Source organism: Microcebus murinus, chromosome 2 (genome assembly GCF_040939455.1).
Source record: "Microcebus murinus isolate Inina chromosome 2, M.murinus_Inina_mat1.0, whole genome shotgun sequence".
NCBI classification, from domain to species: domain Eukaryota; kingdom Metazoa; phylum Chordata; class Mammalia; order Primates; family Cheirogaleidae; genus Microcebus; species Microcebus murinus.
The window spans coordinates 14484305-14504414 of record NC_134105.1 but is presented as its reverse complement, the minus strand read 5'-3'; positions in this window follow the sequence as shown (position 1 = coordinate 14504414).

Genomic DNA, 20110 nt, shown 5'->3' with positions numbered 1-20110 from the left:
TTCATATCTAGAAAGGAGATGGCCTCAAACCTACGAGGACAGCCCAGCAGGAAGTATTGTGTACTGCTGTGTTGGGTACTTCCTATGCATTATCTTACTGAATCCTTACAAGTTCTGGGGAAGCTGATCCCTGAGTTAACACAGGGATAGTGAGGTTAAATGACTTCAGGCCACACAGCTGGTTGGGCAACTCTAACTGGTCTCACTTTCCGGGAGTGGAGGGGTCATTCAGGAAGGCTTGATCAGTGAGAAGATAGCCAGGGCAGGTACAGGTGCCCTGGGGACTTAAGGCCTGGAGGAGCAGAGGGACACTGTGGACTGGGGTGGGCAGAGAAGCCTTCCTAGAGAACAGCAGGTTCTGCTGAGCCACGGGAAAGCGAGGGGGACAAGTTCAAGGTGCCCCGGCTGGCACTGGTGCCAACCACCTCCCACACGTGCCCTGGGGATTCGCCTTCGCAATATTCCCACCCCTGGGAACACCCGTCGCAGAATCTCCAACACGGAAACCCGTTTGACTGTCTCAGCAGTACTCAAGGCCAAGGTTAGCATAGAGGGTCATAACACTGGACTACAACGTGCAGGCCCCAACTCAGCTTCCAGTCTTCATCTCAGCCTCACAAACAGCTGGTGAGGTAGGAATTGGAGACATGCAAGGAGAAATCCAGAGCTCAGAAGTCACAGGGCCGAGATTCAACCTCCAGGCCTGACCCCGGAGTCCCTGCTTGTCCTGAGACACTGGAACCCCCCGGGCGCTGGTGCACACACAGACTCACGCACACACACGGTTTTGCATCCTGGCTGTCAGGGGTGGAAGGGGCTGGTGTCCTTCCTGAGTCATCCTCCTCCAGCCTCCTCTCTGACCGGCCCTCCAACCTGGGCTCCTGGCTATGGACTTTCCAGAACCTTCAGGAAGACTCGTTTGTCTTGGGAGCACCCTCACCAGGGGGCTGGGCTCCCCGAGCCTCCCCAAACCTGCCACTCAGAGTCTCAGAGTCTTAATGGAGAAAACAAAGGCAGAGAGAGGACCGTGGAGAAGAAGAACGTGTTTTTAAGATAAGCAGACCTGAGTTTGAATCCAGACTCAGCCACTCACGTGCTGTGAGTCCTATTAATTTTACCTCCAAATGTACCTGAAATTCACCCACCTGTGTCTCCTGCATCACCTCCCTCATTCAAGCCCTCTCTTGCCCAGGCCACCATCGTAGCCAACCAACTGGTCTCCCGCCACCCTCGTGCCCCGTCCATCCTTGCTCCACAGTGCAGCCAGAGGACTCTTCACAGAACCCCCACTCGGTGATGCCAGCCCCGGTCAAAACTCCAGTGGCTTCCCATTGCTCTCAAGGAAACTCCAAAACTCTTACTGTCACCTCTGCAGAGAAGCCCTCGTGGGCTGACCCTACCCGTTCACCTCTTGCCCTCTCCCCAGGGTCCTCTGTGCCCAACCTCACAGCTGCTCTATTCCTTGTGCTTGGAACACCCTTCCTCTCCCTGGGCCAGTTAATGCCTGCGTATGCTTCCGACCTCTGTGCAAAGGCCACTTCCTCAAGGAAGCCTTCCTTGATTTCTCAGACCACGGCAGATGCCCCATTTACTGCTCGCACCCTGCACTTCTCCGCAGCGCCAGTCACAATCATGATTAAACGAGTATGGGTGAGTTGGTCCTCGACTACCTGTCCTCCCGGTTGGGGACACATTGCTTTTGCCTCCTCCTCCGGAGAACGGTTTCTGCCCCGCCCGGTGGTCTCGGAGGTAGATCTTGACTCAGGTGGAAATGTGAGCGCTCAGGGAGGAAGGGGAGCTGCAGGGAGCCCGGTCGGGGCGGCCACCTTCCCTGCCCCGCAGAGAACGCCCAGAGGGGAATGAAGCCCCAGGGAAAGCAGAACCAGGAGACAGAGCACGAGTAGCCGAGCCTGTCACATCTCAGCGTCCCTGTTACACGATCCCCTCCCCTGCACCGTCCCGCCGTGCTTCACTGACGCAGGTTTCGCCTCGCAAACAAATGACAAGGGGACCTGTCCGACCTCTCCAGACCGTAAGCGCCCTGAGGACAGAGCCTGTGTTTGTCCTCACTGCTGTCCCCCGAGCCTGGCTTGGCGGCTGCTTGGCGGATGAACAGCTGAAGGAGAGAGCGGACAGCCAGGCACGGGCTGGGAACGGAGGAGTGATTATTAAGAAACGTGCTGCCACTTTCTCTCCCGCACACAGGACACGGCCGGCTGGACCAGAGCAGGAGCCTCCCTGACGTCTCCTCGCCAGGGCCCTCCTCCCTGGAGAGATCGCCCGCCTCCCCGGCGGCCCAGCGTCCGTGACAGCAGCCCTCCCGCTCCGGCCCTCCCGCTCCGGCCCTCCACCTTGCTCTCGGAATCCGAGGCCTCCAGGTTCCCTCCTTCACTTCCCAGAATATTCCAGAGCTGACCCATCACTGCCGGTGGCACACCCAAGTAGCCAAGGTGACTGTTTACCCTCTGCTCTTAGAAACCATGTCCAGCTGGTGGCAGTGGCCACCCCACACAGCTGCCCTCTGCCCACAGCCTCACCGAGCAAGCAAAGGTGCTTCCTGCGAGGGGTTGGCATTGCCAGGCGGGGTTTCCTACCCGCCACACAGCCCTGTCCTCCCCATGCCTGCAGCCCCCGAGGCCGCACGCTCACCTCTGGTCAGCCTGGGGGCCAAGGGGAGCCAGGACTCAGAGCTTCCCTCCTCCGGCTCCTCCGGCCACACTGCCCAGGGCTCAGCAAACACACGGGCAGCACAGAGGGAGGGGACAGGCTCCCAGGCTCTGGATCAGAGAGGCCTGAGGCCAGATCCCTCCCTGCCACTCAAAGCTTTGTGACCTCAGGCAAGTGGCTCCAACTCTCTGAGCCTCAGTTAGTCCGAGTGCAACAGGAGGATGACAGCGGTAACCGCGCCCCTGGGCCCTTATGACGATTGGAATCAGTGTGGTGCCTGGAGGGGGACTAAACACTGCCCAGAGGGGCCTGGCCCCGAGGGCTCACCCTGTCCTCAGGGCCCCCGGGGCTGTGAGAGGAGACGAGTCCTCTATTGGGGCAGCCGTTGGTTGGAAGGGGGCCGGCGGGTTTGAGGGGTGCTGCGCGGCCTAGCCGGCCCCCTTCATTAACTTGATTCATGTTTATGTGGGAGGCTCTGGGAGTCGGATGGTTACGGGCCTGAAGAGCTGCCGAGCTGCCCCTCGACACCGCTGGCGCCCTGGTGGCCGCAGTCCCCTGTCTGACCTGGTTCCTGTCCTGCCCTCTTCAGGACAAGCTTCAAGCCCTGCCCCACTTCCCACCACTCCCGTCATGGGTGCACCCACCCATGCGCTGTTTGCTCAGAAATGAGTCCCCCGACCTGTGAGCACTGGCTTTGGGGCCAGAGGAGTGAGGTTGCCCTGCTGGCTGTGTGGCCTTGGCCGGGTCGCCTCACCACTCTGAGCCTCGTAGGGCGAGGAAAGCATTAAATGCCGGGACGGAGCAGCAGACCCTCGATTCACGAGGTGCACACGGAGTTCTCTGGTTTGAGTGTTTTGTCCCCAACAAACAGTCGTGTGTTGAGAACTTAACCCCCAAGGCAGCAGGCGGGGCCTTTTGGGAGGCGTTTGGGTCACGAGGACTCCACCTGCCCGACCAGATTAATGCCGTCACAAAGGGCTCGCAGGGTGCCTTCCCTGCCTCCTGCTCTTCTGCCGGGGAGGACTCCGAGACGCCCCCCTTGAGCTTGGACTTCCCAGCCTCCAGGACTGTGGGAAATGCTTTCTGTTCTTTATAAATTTCCCAGTTTGGGCATTGTGTTAGAGCAGCACAACCAGACCAAGACGTGCGGCAAGGAACTGACACATTTGCATCTTCCCGGCCCTTCCCGGCTTGCTTTCCGGGGGTACTGGGGGCAGAGGTTGCAGGCCTGACGCAGAGCAGCCTGGGAGAAGTCAGGGGTGGGTGAGCCAGGCCCCACGCGAGGCACTGGGAAGGCAACTGCAAACGAGACTAAAGTTCGACCCTTTTCTCTTCCCGCCTGGGCTTGTGTGGACACCTCAGCCTGCGAGTCCAAGCTCTGTCCACACAGCCCCAGACATCTGCTTCACGGCCACCGGCAGGCCCAGCAGCACTCGTCCCTGCGGTGATATCCACCCTCGGGACAACGGGGCCCACGTAGGTGCGGGAGCGGGCTCAGGCCTCCAGGCAGGGCATTCCCGTGTGCAGGGTGTGGTCGGCAAGGGAGTGGGGCACGGGATCCGGGTGGGCATACCCTCTGGCGCCTCACCCTGGGGGATGGGGGTGAGCCAGAGATGACCGGAACGGGGTCCAAGGTCAAGGTCAGGGCCCTGCTTGCCTAGACCTAGGGCAGTTACAGACTGACTGAGTCCCTGCTCTCGGGGTACCTCCAGTCCAGCCCTGGGCATCCTGACGCACCTTGAAGTTTGAGAACCACTGTGGGAAGGTGCACACCCCATTCGTGCATTTATTCCGCATCCTCTTATTGGGCACCTGCGGAGTGCCTGACACTGTTCTGGGCACGGAGGATACACCTGTGCACACACGTGGACCCTGAGCCCAGGGAGCTGACACCCAGTTGGGGAGACAGACAGACAGTCCATGGCAAGATCGTTCTGATAGTGGTAAATTCCACAAGGACAATAAAACGGGGCGGAGTGGTCAAGGAAGGCCTCGTGGAGGAGGTGACATCCGAGCTGAGACCCACGGGATTGGAAGCCAGGCCTGTCGGCGTCCGCGTCTGCACCCTAACCCTCGCGTGACTCAGCCTCCCTGGGCCTGGTCGGGCCCCCAGCCCCGAGGGGCCGGAACAGTGCGGGTGACCATGGACTCAAGGCCAGGCTCCCTCCCCTGGAGAAAAACCCTCACCAACGGAGCGTGGAGGGAAGTGGTGATATAAAACCCACCACATATAAATAGGCCCGTCCAGGGTCGCCCTGGAAACTTGCGGTCAGTTTGGACTTTGCTTAAGGCCGAGCTCCCGGCCACCAGGAGCCCAAAACGGCTGAACAAACTCCGAGCTTCACATGGGGCCGGCCCTCGACGAGTTCAAGGCCGGAGCATTTCTCCAGAGTCAAAACCGCAACAGGAAGGCACACAAACAGTCTTCGGAGGAGGACGGGCCTGGCGAGAGGGCCCGGCCAGCCGTCCCAGAGGTCACCATGGAGCAGGGCTGGAGGGAAGCCAGCACGGTCCCCCAGCTCCAAAATCTCTGTCCTGCCCCGGCGCCCCCAAGCCTGAAATGTCACCGTGAGAACTGGGGGTTCCGCCTCGCCTTGCGTCCCCACCCCTGCAAGAAGTGACACATTTAGTCCGGAACACAGGCAGTGCAGGGGGAGGGCTCTGCGTGGCACGGCTGCGTCCCGAAGCTTCCGTGACAGTTCCGATTCCAGATCATCTGTACCCATTTTCCACGGGAACCGACACACGGCTTGTTGGGAAATAAGAAATAAGATCGTCCCAGTAGTCGCAGAGAGAAAGGAGCCCGGGCTGGGAGCCTGGAGCCCTTGCTTCCGGCTCTGCCACTTGGGCGAGTTTCCCTTCCCAGCCCCACAACAGCGAGCGTGGCCCAAATCACAGCCGGGGGCCGCCAGGCTGAGTCTCCTCCCTGACAAGAGGGAGGGATGTGGGCTTCAGCACGAAGGGCTGGTGCCCCTGGGGACAGAGGGGAGATGTTGGGACGGGACGTGTGACTCTCCTGTGCCACCAGCACCTGCTGCCCACTGGCCCACACGCTGCCTCTTTCCTTTGACCCTTGGGCCCCCAGGGAGCTCAATCCTGTCGCCCCAGAGCAGAGCTGAGCCCACACTCAGCCAGACTGGCAAGGCCAGCCTCCTGTGGGACTGGGCAGAGGCTCTGCCAAAGCCACTCAGGCTGTCACACTGGACCTCTGGTAGTGGGGGAGGAAGTGACCAGCACAGAGACCCGAGCACTGTCCATGCGGGAAGGAACACAGGAGTTGGGGCAGGCAGGGACCTGGCTGGAATCTGCACTGCATCCTTAACCCACGGTGTGACCTCGACCAGTCAGTCCCTCGGCCCCTCCGAGACTCAGCTGCACCATCTGTAGCCTGAGCTGATGAGCCCTCCTACAGCCCACGTGAGGATCCCAAGAGACCATGCACCTACTCTGCCCGCCTCTGCACCTGGCACACAGTAGGAGCTTTAGAAAAGAATCATTCCCTTCCTCTAATGTAAGTTGAACTGCACACTTGAGTCTGGTTCCCACATTTAACCCAAAGGCTAAGTTCCCTCCACAAGAGGAACTGGGTTTACGCAGTTTAGAAATATAATCACCACCATCACACTAACTCCCGCCACCAAATCTCGGCACGTTTGTCACTGTGAGGTTCTGCCAGTGCACAGTGCTACAACCACTGGTAATAACAACAACTGATTGCATGCCTACTATGTGCCAGGTATTTCACACACTTTCACCATTCTGTCACATTCTCACTGCAAGCCTTCAAGCTGGAGATACACCCATTTTACAGATGTGAAAACTAAGGCTCAAAGACATGAAGTTCCTGCTCAGGGACCACACAGAGGTGGAAAGATACTCAGTCCTACTGTCTGCCTACAAAGCCCATGCATTTACCACTAGGCTACCCTGCCTCTTAAGGCTGAGAGAACCCTCTGCTCTCTCGGTACCCCAGCGAGGGCTGCTGGGAGAGGCTGGAGGAAATAGCAGAGGCCCGAGTGGCTCTTGCAACCAGCCAAGATTTAACAGTTTCACTAGAACCCAATTTCCCCACATACGGGCTCTTCCTCCTCCTTTTTATTTTTTTTTTTTTTTATTTTTTTTTTTTTGAGACAGAGTCTCGCTTTGTTGCCCAGGCTAGAGTGAGTGCCGTGGCGTCCTAGCTCACAGCAACCTCAAACTCCTGGGCTTGAGTGATCCTTCTGCCTCAGCCTCCCGAGTAGCTGGGACTACAGGCATGCGCCACCATGCCCGGCTAATTTTTTTATATATATATCAGTTGGCCAATTAATTTCTTTCTATTTATAGTAGAGACGGGGTCTCGCTCTTGCTCAGGCTGGTTTTGAACTCCTGACCTTGAGCAATCCGCCCGCCTCGGCCTCCCAAGAGCTAGGATTACAGGCGTGAGCCACAGCGCCCGGCCCCTCCTTCTTTTTAAAAGAAGACCTGGGTTTCAGGGTGGACCCCAAAGCTACTCTGAACTCTGGAAGGGCCAAGAGAGGGATCGCGATGCTGGAAACCCATTTCTAGGTTGATCATGCTCGCCAAGCCCAAAATGGACACGGCAGGACTGCCAAGGGTGAGGGTTCCCAGATGTGTGACTTGGGGCCAGGTGGGCAATCTGGGGCCCAGGGCCATGCTGGCAATCCCCACGATGCCTCAGCTCTCTCTGGAAAAATGCAGTTTTCCATGCAGACTGTGACTCGCCACACCTGCGGACCAGCCACGGTGATCAGGGCCCTGTGGGCCTCTCCAGCCCCCTGGACACCCTGACTGTGCCTAAGAGTGATCAGGGAAGGCTTCCTGGAGGAAGTAGGATTGAGCAGGCCTTTGCAGACAGAGGACTCAGGAAGGCAGAGAGAAGGGCTTCCTCTCCTAAGAGGAGTCCTGGACAATGGAGACCGTCACTCTTCATCGCCAAGCAGACCAGAGTTTGAACCCTCAGATGGACGGAAGGAAGGAAGGAAGGAAGGAAGGAAGGAAGGAAGGAAGGAAGGAAGGAAGGAAGGAAGGAAGGAAGGAAGGAAGGAAGGAAGGAAGGAAGGAGTTCACCTGGATTCACTAGTTAACCTCAAGGCTGCAGTCCCTCTTGCTGTCCCCATCTGCCCCCTCCTGCAGAATCTACCAGCAAGGACACCCTGGGTTATGCCACAGTAACAACTCCAAATTCAAAACAGAGAAGGTTTAGTTCTTGTCCACACTACATGCTTGTGGGCTGGCAGGGGCTGTGCCCCATGCTGTCCTCGCCCAGGACCCAAGTTGCCACCACCCTGCTAGTCGCTGGGTGCTGTCACATTGCGTTGGCCAAAGTCAGTCACGTGGCTGCCCCTAACTTCAGGGGGGTGGGACGTGCACTCCTACCATGGATCTGGAAAGAGGAGAACCTGCACATCTGTGAATAGCCCTACTGCTGCCACACATGCCGTGTCCCACTGTCCCCAAGTCCGTGGGCTGGTGACCAGGCAGGGAGGAGAAAGAGCATTAAGGCCCTGGCCCATCTCCTCATTCCAGGGTCCCAGTGGTCCAAAGAGGCGTCTTCACTCCCCAGCTCCCCAGTCTGGCTTGCTGTGGGTAGAGACTTAGTATCAGCCATTAGCCCGAGTCTCCCAGTGGAGGTCGGAGCATCAAACTCATCCTGGCCTAGTCTCCGAAGGACCCTTGCTCCCGGCTGTGCCCTCATGGGCCATGGACAGGCCCTCTCGGCCGGAAATGCTCCCAGAGGTCATCAGGCCCAACCCTTTCATGTGCAGAGAAAAGCTGAGGCCTAGAGAGAACGAGCAGGATTCCTATGGTCCCATTGGCAAAGGGCAGAGCTCGGGCTCTAGAAACCCTGTCCAGAGTCCCTTCCGCCCTCCACCTGCAAGCAGGCACCTTCGGAATGGGACACAAGAGAGAGGGTAAAGTGTCTGCCCTTCCCCTGGCCAGAATGCCACTGCTGAGCTTGACGTGGTCCTCAGGTCAGGGGCAGCTGGGGGGCCCTTGGGACCTCTCCCACTGGCACAGAGGCCCCTTCCCACCTGCAGGGGAAGGAGCACTGGATTTGGAGTCAGGCAATCCCGTGTCCATGTCACGGCCCAGCTGAGTGTCTTTGGGCAAGACAGTTCACTTTACTGAACCTCAATTTCCTAATCTGTAAAATGGAAGCAATGATACCTGCCTTGCCTAATTCACTGGGCTCTTGGGAATGTGTGTAATTATTTCTCCCAGCATGACACGTCCCACAGATGTGTATGCGGCACTACTTTCATCCCCTCCTTCCAGGCCAGCGTGACCAGCCCTGGGTCCCCAGGCGCTAGCACAAGTTCTGCACGGAGTAGAATTCGGGGGATGTTTTGATGAACTGGATTTATATGCTCCTAATTCATTTCAGCAGGTAACAGCCAACTTCAGGGCCAGTGCTGTGGGAGACGGGATAACAAAGTCCCTTGGTCCTAGAAGGAGCCCAGACATGTCTGTTACAGACACAGGAGAACAAGAGGTGGCCAGGCCACGCCAGACACGCGGTGCTTGTCTACGCATCTCCCCCACCAGCCCGGGAGCTCCGTGGACGCGGGAAGGGGGCTGTCTTGCTTTCCGCTAAACCCCCAGCACCTGGCCTGGGCCCTGGCATGTGCTGGGTCTTCAGTGACTATTTATTGGCCAAATGAAGAATCCTGTGGACCCCAGCTCCGTCCCTTCCAGCAGCCCCTCCTCTCTGAGACTCTTTGGACCGTCATCGATAAGACAGGATGAGGAAAAGGGACTGAGATAACTGTGTGTAAGGCTCCGGGCCATCAAAGCCAGCAGTGGCATGGCTGCCACCAGCATGGTGACCATTTCCAAGCGCTGTAATACTGTAGGGATGACAGAGACCCCTCGGGGGCTGCGGAGGCTGGAGGGGGCCCCAGCCCGGCCCCCGGTTTGCCCTGACACCCCACACAGCAGGCTGGAGCCCGTAGTTTCATTCCAGCCTCCAGACAAGGGTCCTTCTCCCCACATTTCAGATGAGGACGGTGAGACTCGGGGACATGAGAGAACTCACTCAGATCACACAGCAGGAGATTTGACATGGGAGAGCATTTCCTGAGTGTCTACAGGGTGCCTGTCCCTTCCTTGGCCTCATTTCATCCTCCCCACCTTGCAGGTGAGGAAACTGAGGCTCACAGAGGGCCTGGGGCTTGCCAAAGGAGCATCTCCCGCCTGGCCCAGGGCCCTAGCCTCGGTCCTCGGTGCCCGCTCCACCCGCTGGGGGGCTGGGATCCGAGCTGCGCCCTGGCCACCCTCTGCCACTCCGGAAGTGCCCTGTGTCTGTACCTTGATCTCCACGCCCACGGTGCCAGGAAACCCCAGCAGGGACGGCGAGCTGGGGATATTTATAGCGGGCGTGCAGAAAAGCTGCCACCCCCGTCTGTTTACCCAACAACGCACTTCTAGCTGGCCACTTACAGCCCCGCCAGCCACAGACAGACCCTCGTGGCCGCCTCATCTATTTTTTCCTCCCCACTTAATTTTGCATCATCCCGGCTTCCAAAATAAACTTCCCCAAACCAGCCAGCCTCATTCTGGCCCAGAATCCCTGCCCGAGAGCCCCCTCCAGCCCCTGCCCCCGCCTCAGCCCATGCGGCAGAACCAGCAAGCCCAGCCCAGCCCGCGGCTGCCCTTGGCCTTGATTTAGAAGCAGCTGCCGCTGCCCCGGCAAGTTTCTGACACTTCAGTGCCGGGGCGTCTGCGTCTGTGGGGACGCCGGCTGGGCATCTGCGCGCATGGCTGCCGGCGGGAGGCCGAGGGTGCTGCCCAGGCCCCTGCTGGCCTCCTCCTGCTGCATCATGTGACCCGCCCCTCCTCATCGGCTCCCCACCCCACCCTGAACCTCTCTCATTCCTCAGACACACGGGGCCGTCTCCCCCCCAGGCCTTTGCACATGCTATTCCCTTAGCCTAGAACACTTTTCCTCTCACGACTTGCCAAGCTAATCTTACGAATCCCTCAGGCCTAAACTTAGATGTCACCTCCTCCAGGAAGCCCTCCCGTGCAGCATAGGGGAGCAGGTGTTCGGGGCCATCCTACATCCTACCTCAAAGGCCAAGAGAAGCTTAGAAGTCACACCCAAGGCGGAATGGAGTCCCCACTGTTCTGCGTGAATTCCTCAGCCCAGCTCTGGGCCCTGCCCACGCAGGCAAACCAGCTCCCTCGTGGTCCTTCTCCCCAGGAGAAGGACCTGCCTCAGAGGGCCATTGAGTCCGTCCAGCCCTCTGTTGCAGAAGCCAGGGACACCTCGATCGTTCCAGAACTTTCTATTTATTCATTTATTTATTAGAGATGAGGTCTCTGTCGCCCAGACCAGAGTGCAGTGACACGATAGCCTCGCTGTAACCTCAAACTCCTGGGTTCAAGTGATCCTCCTGCCTCAGCCTCCCAAGTAGCTGGTATTACAGGCGTGAGCTACGGTGCCCGGCAATCATTCCCAAATTATAATTCCAACTTTGTGTTTGATCCTTTGACTCGCAGGGTTTTCAGGCTAGCAATTCAAAAGACCATTTATTTCTCCTGAGTTTTTGCTAGGGATGAGGATAGGAAAGGCACTAATGTTTGTCAGGTATGTCTGTTCCCATATAGAGGAAACATACTCACAGGCCCATTTTCTGGATGAAAAAACTGGCTTCAGGAATTATAATCTATTCATTCTGCACTCACTGAGTGCCCACCGTGTGCTGGGCACGCCAAGGCACCAGGGCCATAGCGGTGAGCAAGACAGGCATGATCCCGCCCTCCTGGGGGTCATAATCACTGGAAGAGACGCATTAAACAGATAATTTTACCAGTAACTAATGACCATTTTGACCAGGTTGACAATGCTTCCGAGAAAAACTCCAAGGGGCTAAGAGAGAATATGTGACGAGGAGCCCAAGGAAGGCTCCTCGGACATACTGTGAAAGCTGAGCCCTGCAGGGGACTGGGCCGCTAAAGAGCAGGTTCCCAACAGGGAACAGCACATGCAAAGGCCTGCAGAGCAGAGAGAGGGCAAAAGACATGGTTCACCCAAAGCCACACAGCTAGTGACAGACAGGCCTGGGTCAGACCCCAAGGCTGGCTGAGCCCAAGACCCACACCTGTGACCCTTCCCACCATGAGGTCAGGCTGCGGAGGGAGACAATAACACGGCCGGGAGCTGCCTCCTTGCTCAGAAGGTTGGATTTCAGACAGAAGCATGACAAATGTCAGCATCATGAATCCCACTTGGGAATGTGTAAGCAAAATTAAGTCCTCTATGAAAACACCTTAGCAATCCATGTTTATAAGGTTCTAATAAGAACAAGCCAGGACAATAAACATTCAAGAACAATTTGGCACCTTACACAGTAATCCTTAGCTGTCAGTTACAGTCCCTGTGACCATGAACTTGACGGAACGCCTCTCCCAACTCACCTTGAACTTTTCTTTACAAGGGAGACGTTCCTCTGAGACGGCAGGATGGCAGGTGCCCCCGGCTTTCCAGACTGGCTGCTTCCCTCTCAACAGTCACTACAGGGGTAGATCTTAGTTCCTCCAGGTTCCTCCGCTGTCTTCCCTTGAACGCAACGTGAATTACCTTTGAGAAAAAGCCAAGTGCACAGTGCCCCCGGCGCCCCTCGGGGCAATGAGCTGCCAGGTGGAGAGGGCGGGACTCACCGGGCCTTCCCACCCCTCAACGGCTTGTGTCCTCGGCTGGGTCCTGTTCCATACGTCCTCCTGACAGCAGCTTCGGCACGTTCAAACGCCTCCATGCTCCCAGATGCCACTTTGCCTCCCAAAGAGCCAGCATCTCTCCACAGCGCTCCATTTCTGAAAGGGAAGAGCAAGCTCCCGGCTGACCCGGTGAGGGGACAAGAGAAGGACAGCTCAGAGAAACCAGCTTCCAGGACTCAACCAGGTGGGAAGACCAGGAGAGGACAGGAGCCCTGTCAGGAGGTCAGGACCACGACCTGACGCTGGGTGGGCAAGACCCAGCGCTGCCAGCCAGGCTGCACGGAGGGACCCAGGACGGCAGGCAAAGGGGAAAGGCTTCGGGCGGGTGGGGAAGGCATGCGCGGCTGCTCCTGCGCAGGGGCTAGGCCATAGCAAGGTTATAACCACTCCGGGATGCAGCGATGACTGCTTCAAGTGCAGGGCTTAAAAATCCCGGAGTCACAAGATGTCTGGGGTTGTTTTTCTCCTTGGCACAGGAAGAGACTTGAAAGAGAGGAGGTTGAGAAATCCCAGGGTCCCAGGCAGAGAAAATGGGCTGCACCTAAAGCAGGAGAGACTGCAGTTAGACAGGAGGTAGGAATACGGCCGCCCGTCCAAGTGACGGGATCCTGGAATGAACTCCGGAAGGCAGCTACAGGTTCTTCACCCCCAAGACGAGAGGAGACGGAATGCAGAAAGACCTGGATCAGAAGAGTTGGCTTTCCTCGGTGTGGTGACCCCTCCCCAAAGGCAGAGGATTCCACGGTGAGTGCACTCGGTGTGTGTGGATGGCAAAGTAACAAGCCACCGCGATCCATGCAGCCTGTACAGCATCCACAGGACGCGCGGGCACAGAGGACGTGGTAAGTGACAGCGCACACGGGCGATGCAGAAGGCAGGACCCGCTACAGGTCCACCCGATGTCTCAGCAACCAAGGGCATTAAAAAAAAAAAAAACCCACAAGTGGGGGATAAAGGAGCATTGCTCTAGATTAAGGAAAATTAAGAGACGTAACAACCAAATATCCTTATATCCAAAGAGAAGCCCTGACTGGACAAACCGCCTGTAAGCAGATGTTTTTGAAACCAGTGGGGACATTGAACTAGGATGTTAGTGTTAGTTTCATCGGGTGCGGTAATAAGACGGTGGCCGTGTAAGGGACTGTCTTTGGGTTTCAGACAGTGGCGTTCCGGTCAACAGCTTAGCAACCGGCTCTCTGAGATGGGGAGGTGGGGGGGAGCCCTTGTAGCGTCTGCCAATTCCCATGGTGCAAATACTCCCAGCACGGTTGACGTCAAGCTACCCACATGACGCCACTGAGCACGGCGTTGGCGGGAGAGGTGCACAGTGAGGTCTTAGCCACCAGAGCCAGGGGCTCTGGCACACCGCGGGATTTAGAGCCGTACACCGCGGGACGTCTGCTGAAACGACAAGATGTCTGTGTTTTGAAATGATTCAGTAGTGATTTTAGAAAGTAGATAAAGCATGGGCCGGGCTCGGTGGCTCACGCCTGTAATCCTAGCACTCTGGGAGGCCGAGACGGGCGGATTGCTCGAGGTCAGGAGTTCGAAACCAACCTGAGCAAGAGCGAGACCCCGTCTCTACTATAAATAGAAACAAATTAATTGGCCAACTAATATATATAGAAAAAATTAGCTGGGCATGGTGGCCCATGCCTGTAGTCCCAGCTACTCGGGAGGCTGAGGCAGGAGGATCGCTTGAGCCCAGGAGTTTGAGGTTGCTGTGAGCTAGGCTGATGCCACGGCACTCACTCTAGCCTGGGCAACAAAGAGAGACTCTGTCTCAAAAAAAAAAAAAAAGAAAGTAGATGAAGCAAATGGGGCAAAAAATTGATAAGGATTGAATCTGGGTGTGATGCATATATAGGTGGTTATTATGCTATTACTCTCTTCTAGTGTGTATGTTTGAACATTTTCATAATAAAAAATTTAAAACAGCAATCATCTTATATATAGGAGGAAGGCTTTATTCCAAGAATTCTAAGTGTACCCACTGATTCCTGGACCCCTACCCTAACCCTGCAGCCTCCCGGCGGGCTGACAGCTGAGAATGAGAACACAGGCATCGGCGTCACCGGCCAAAATCCACTTGCCGAGAGCCATCGACAGTCATAACCAAGGTTTCTCCACGGACCCTGCGCTAGGCGAAGGTGGCAAGAGAGCCCAAAAAGGAAAAAGCCACCTGGGTCCTTATTGAAAGTCCTGGTTGTACCACTGGCTAAGAGTGTGATTTGGGGCAACTTACTCCAACTCTCTGAGCCTCTGTGTTCTCATTGGCAACATAAGGGTACTAATAACTTCTGGTAAAGTCTCACTGCAGTAAGTAGGCGCGGCTCCTGGCATGTCACGGGACAGCAGGATGCTCAGGAAACACTGCCTTCCTCCTTCCCCAGGGCTCTGGCAGGCGTTGCAGGGACATGAGTGAGCTGTTAAAAACGTGGTCTCCCTCTAAAGGCAAACATTGCTTTTCTTCAGCCGAGAATGTAGGTGCCATGTTGCCAAATCTCCCATTTTTCAAGAGAAGCCGGGGATCCAACTTCTTAAGTGAAATCCCCCAATCTTGAAGTATTATCAACAAATTCGTGTATTAACAAACACCGTGCAGGCCAAGCAAAACACCTCTGCAGACCGCAGGTGTGTCAACTTCTGGTTTAAACCGTAGGACAAGATGAAGAGCCTTACTCAACAGTCCCTGAAGCGGGGCCCTGTGCCCGAGGCCTTCACATGCATCAGCTCACCGGCTCCTCACAACCTCGCTACGACCCCTTGAATAGATGAGAAAACTGAGGCTGAGAGCGGTGGAGAGGTCCGTCGGGGCTGGCAACAAATGCAGGTCTTCCCCAGAGCGTGACGTTCCACTCCCTGCTTCTCTAAATTCCTACGAGGGTCTTTAAGGAGCAAACGCCAGTCCCAGATGGGGGCAGGGACTTGCCCAGAGCCGCACATGCAAGACTGGCTTGGAGGAGACGGCTGTGCAGGTCCGCACAGGAGACAGTGCAGGCCATGGTGGCAGGGGACAAACCTCTATTTTTTATCTCCTTGAAAAATGCATGCATAGGCATTAAGAATGTTCTAGACCCCAAGCCTAGGCCCCCAGTTTCTCTACCTCAAAAATCTGGGAAGTTGGACTAGAAATCCCAGTTACCAGCTGACCAGACACTCCATTACCAGGTGCCTCCAGGACTGGGCTGGGGACATGTCCAACCACATTGCTTTGGGCCCATCCCCGGAGAGCTGGTGATCACTTAGACACGATATATGTGATTCTTTCTGATTAAACACTTGGCCAGGGGCTGGGTGCAGTGGCTCACACCTGTAATCCTAGCACTCTGGGAGGCCAAGATGGGAGGATCACTTGAGGTCAGGAGTTTGAGACCAGCCTGAGCAAGAGCAAGACTCTTTCTCTACTAAAAATGGAAAGAAATTAGCCAGGCCACTAAAATAGAAAAAATTAACTGGGTGTGGTGGTGTGAGCCTGTAGTCCCAGCTACTCGAGAGGCTGAGACAGGAAGATTGCTTGAGCCCAGGAATCTGAGGTTGCTGTGAGCTAGGCTGACGCCACAGCACTCTAGCCTGGGCAACAGAGTGAGACTCTGTCTCAAAAAACAAAAACAAAAAAACACTTGGCCAGGTTTTCCTTCTTTGATGAATTTTTTTAGTTAATAAGGAAGGAGAACTCATTCCAAAAATGGACCACTCAGAAAGTTAAAGAATTGGTCCTTTCAAGAAAGCTGTGTTCAGATCCCACTATGAGAGGGCACTCAAGGCGCTGGGCACAGGGCGGGGGATGCAGAGGGTAGTGGCTCTACCTCATACCTGAGGACTTGTAATCACTTCCAGGAGGAGCCTAGAGAAACTGCATGACCTTCCCCTTTGGGACCAGACATGAATTCTTACACGTGTAAGACTCTTGCCTGCTGAACAGCATCCCAGGGGCTCGGCACCCAGACCACCCGCTTCCAAACCCTGGCTGTGCCACTTACTAGCTGTGTGGCTTTACGCAATCCATGTAACCTCTCTGTGCCTCAGTTTCTCCATATGTAAAGCAGGAATAACAATAATAGTACTTATATCATAGGGCTGTTAATATCTCTTAAAGCACTCTTAGAGTAGCAACTGGGCTTCACTGCCTATAGATGGGACTAATAACAGTATCTATGCCTTGGAGCTGTGGCCGGGGTTAAATGAGCCGATACCCACAGGCTAAGCACCTGGAAGGGCAGCTGGCACATAGGAGGCACAAGACGCATGCTCAAGACTGATACTAAAGTGGCTCACGCCTGTAATCCTAGCTCTTGGGAGGCCGAGGCGGGCAGATTGCTCAAGGTCAGGAGTTCAAAACCAGCCTGAGCAAGAGCGAGACCCCGTCTCTACTATAAATGAAAGAAATTAATTGGCCAACTAATATATATATAAAAAATTAGCCGGGCATGGTGGCACATGCCTGTAGTCCCAGCTACTCGGGAGGCTGAGGCAGAAGGATTGCTTGAGCCCAGGAGTTTGAGGTTGCTGTGAGCTAGGCTGACGCCACGGCACTCACTCTAGCCTGGACAACAAAGCGAGACTCTGTCTCAAAAAAAAAAAAAAAAAGACTGATACTAAAGAGCTATTGGCAGCCGGGCGCGGTGGTGCACGCCTGTAATCCTAGCACTCTGGGAGGCTGAGGCGGGTGGATTGCTCGAGGTCAGGAGTTCGAAACCAGCCTGAACAAGAGCAAGACCCCGTCTCTACTATAAATAGAAAGAAATTAATTGGCCAACTAATATATATAGAAAATTAGCCGGGCATGGTGGCACATGCCTGTAGTCCCAGCTACTCGGGAGGCTGAGGCAGGAGGATTGCTTGAGCCCAGGAGTTTGAGGTTGCTGTGAGCTAGGCTGACGCCACGGCACTCACTCTAGCCTGGTCAACAAGCGAGACTCTGTCTCAAAAAAAAAAAAAAAAGAGCTATTGGCAATAGAGCTTTTCAGTTAATTTGTATTTATATCTTCACCTTGGAGCTGTTCGTAAGAGCTAGAAGAGCATTTCCTCAAAGAAACTTTCCCATTAAGACTTTCCAATGACTCAGAGCAAAGGGCTCCTCCTCTTCCTTATCACAATCACAGCGACTTTCTGGCCAAAGGCTCCAGGCCCCTCCCTCCTGGGCTCACTCACACCCACTGCTTCACATGGAGTCAAGTAACACTGTCCCCACATAATGGATATAGACACCAAAGGTCCTGTAGCTTCCCAAACGTCAAGAGTCATATGCTTTGGGGCAGAGACTCAAGCCAAAACACCACAGTCCCAGGTTCAGGGTGGCATGGCTTCCAAGGACAAGGCTCTGGGGTCCCATGTCCACCACTTTCCTTAGGCAAGAAACCCTGATTTCCACATCTGTAAAATGGGTGCAATAACAGTACCTACTTCCTTGGTTTGTTGCAAAGATCGAATGAGTGAACGCACATCAGGCACTGAGAACAATGCCCGGCACACAAGCACTTAAAACGTGAGTGGAGCCACACATCCCAGGTGGCCTGGTGTATGCCCAATACCCCCAGCAAACCTTCCAGCTACAGCCCTGTCACTCTTTAAAACACCCTGGTTTGGAAGAAAATTATATGGCCACCCTAAAATAATAGCCAATTGCTGTCTAAATTATTATTATTATTATTTATTTTCTACCATACCTCACTGGGTCTCCAGAAAGTGAATATGGTGGCTCAAAATACTCAGCAATTCAGTACCACCCTTAGACCCAGGTAAGCGTAGCCCCTGCCCTGGGGACCCCACACTCTGCCTCCTCCAGCCGACCTCTCACCACAGGGAGGGGAGACCACGAGGCACAGGGACATGTCCACCCGGAGCCCGTTCAGCCTCCCTAGAGCACACTCTGGGTACCCAGGCCCCTGCCAGCCCCTGCACAGGTGGCCCTTGGCCCACTTCTAGAACCTGTGTGGGTCGTATCCCCAGACACAGCGCCCGGGGACAGAGTGCACCCCTGGCGTGCCCAGCCCCGAGCCTGAGGGGTGGCCAAGGGGCAGCTCTCAGGGTGGGGTGGGAGCGGGAGGGTGGACAGAGCTTGCAAGTGTAGCTGAGATGTTCTGCGTGCACAAGAGCCCGTGAGGGCAGGACAGAGGCAGAGGTGGGAAGAGGCAGGCACCAGAGCCCCTCTCCCTGTGCCACCAACTCCAGTGCCGGGTCTGAAAAGTCTGAGAATTCTGCACTCAAAGTTGGCCTTCCACGTTGTCATGAAGCTGTATTTGTCAAGGTAGAAGAATGGAGCATATTTTCTTTTTTTTCCCCCCCTGGATTTTACCCTCTGCTTTTTCTGAGGCTATAGAGCATATTTTATTCTGCATTTTGTTAGTTTGATTTATAACCTGCAAATATTTAGACATATGGTATGTGAACCTCCATCTGTACTCTTGCCCAGCCCACAAATCCCTGCCACCTTCTGCCCAGTCCCGGTACCGAATGTTTACTGAACCCCTCCTCTGTGCTGGACCCGGTGGGGGAGGGAACCCCATGGGATGAAGGGCATCCCATGGTGATCCCAGCACCCCAGCATGGTGATCTTGGGGAGCAAACCTCATGCTTCAAAAATAGTGAAGAGCACGGAGTTTGGGTGAGGTCATAAGCCTGGTCTTTGCCTCTGTCCCCAGCCCTTAGTGACTAGGATAGGTCTCTGCCCCTTTCTGGGCCTCAGTTTCCCCATCTGGACAGAGATCCTTCTAGCTCTGAGTAGCTGGGGTATGCCACCTGAGGCAAGGTGAGAAGGAACATGGAATCAGGTCAGTGACCTGAGAGGCTGTGGCCTGGCCAGGGGCGGACACCTATCCGGTTCCTGAGGTGTGGATTCAGCTGTCAGGACCCGCCAGGCACAGGCCCGCTGTGGCCCATTCCGTTCCACTCATTCATTCCTTCCACAAACACGGCAGCCGCCCCCTCTGTGCCGAAGACCAGCAAGAGTCTGAATCTCTCCAGTATGGGAGGATAAATAAAACAAGCACACAGAAAACCAAAAGCAAAGCAAGACTTGGTGGGTGTGCTAAAAAGAGACCTTTCCTAAGCTCCTTCCATCCTCCTAACCCCAGCGCCCTAAGTCCACTTCTCAGATGAGAAAACGGAGGCTCAGAGAGTCTGACCCTGCTGCTTAGGGCGCGCCCAGATCTTGTGGCTAGCCAGAAGCGAGGTTTCGGATTCCCTCAGTCTCGGGCCACTGTCCCAAGCCGCCCAAAGCTGGGGAGGCCCGGTCCAGCTCCCGGAAGGCTGGAGGGAGGTGAGCGCCAGGGAGGAGCTGGGCTGCAGAACGCGCGGGTCAGGAGGCAGGGAGGGGCCTGGCGGGGGGGGGGGGTACCGGGCGGCCCGAGTCCTGGTGCGCTTCCCCGGTGCCTGGAGCGCAAGCGCCTGGATGCGCGCGAGTGGCAGCCGCGCTCGGGTCGGTCGGGCCAGGGTCTGGGCTCCGAGGCACCGGCGGAGGGCGAAGGGGGACAGCGAGGGCCGCGGTGCAGTGCCCGCAGCGGCGGGCTGGGGGAGCTGTGCCCGCCTGTCCCCAAGGCCCGGGCGGGGACCGGGCAGCTGGGTCGCCGCGCCTCTATCCGGGCCGGACTAGGCGGCGCGCAGCCGGGCGTGCCCGGAGCGGGCTCGGCCCCGAGTCCTCCCGGGCGCCCGGCCGGGGAGGCCCCAGAGCAGCCCAGTCCCGCGGGCTAGGGCGGCCGCTGCCGCCGCCGCTCCGGCC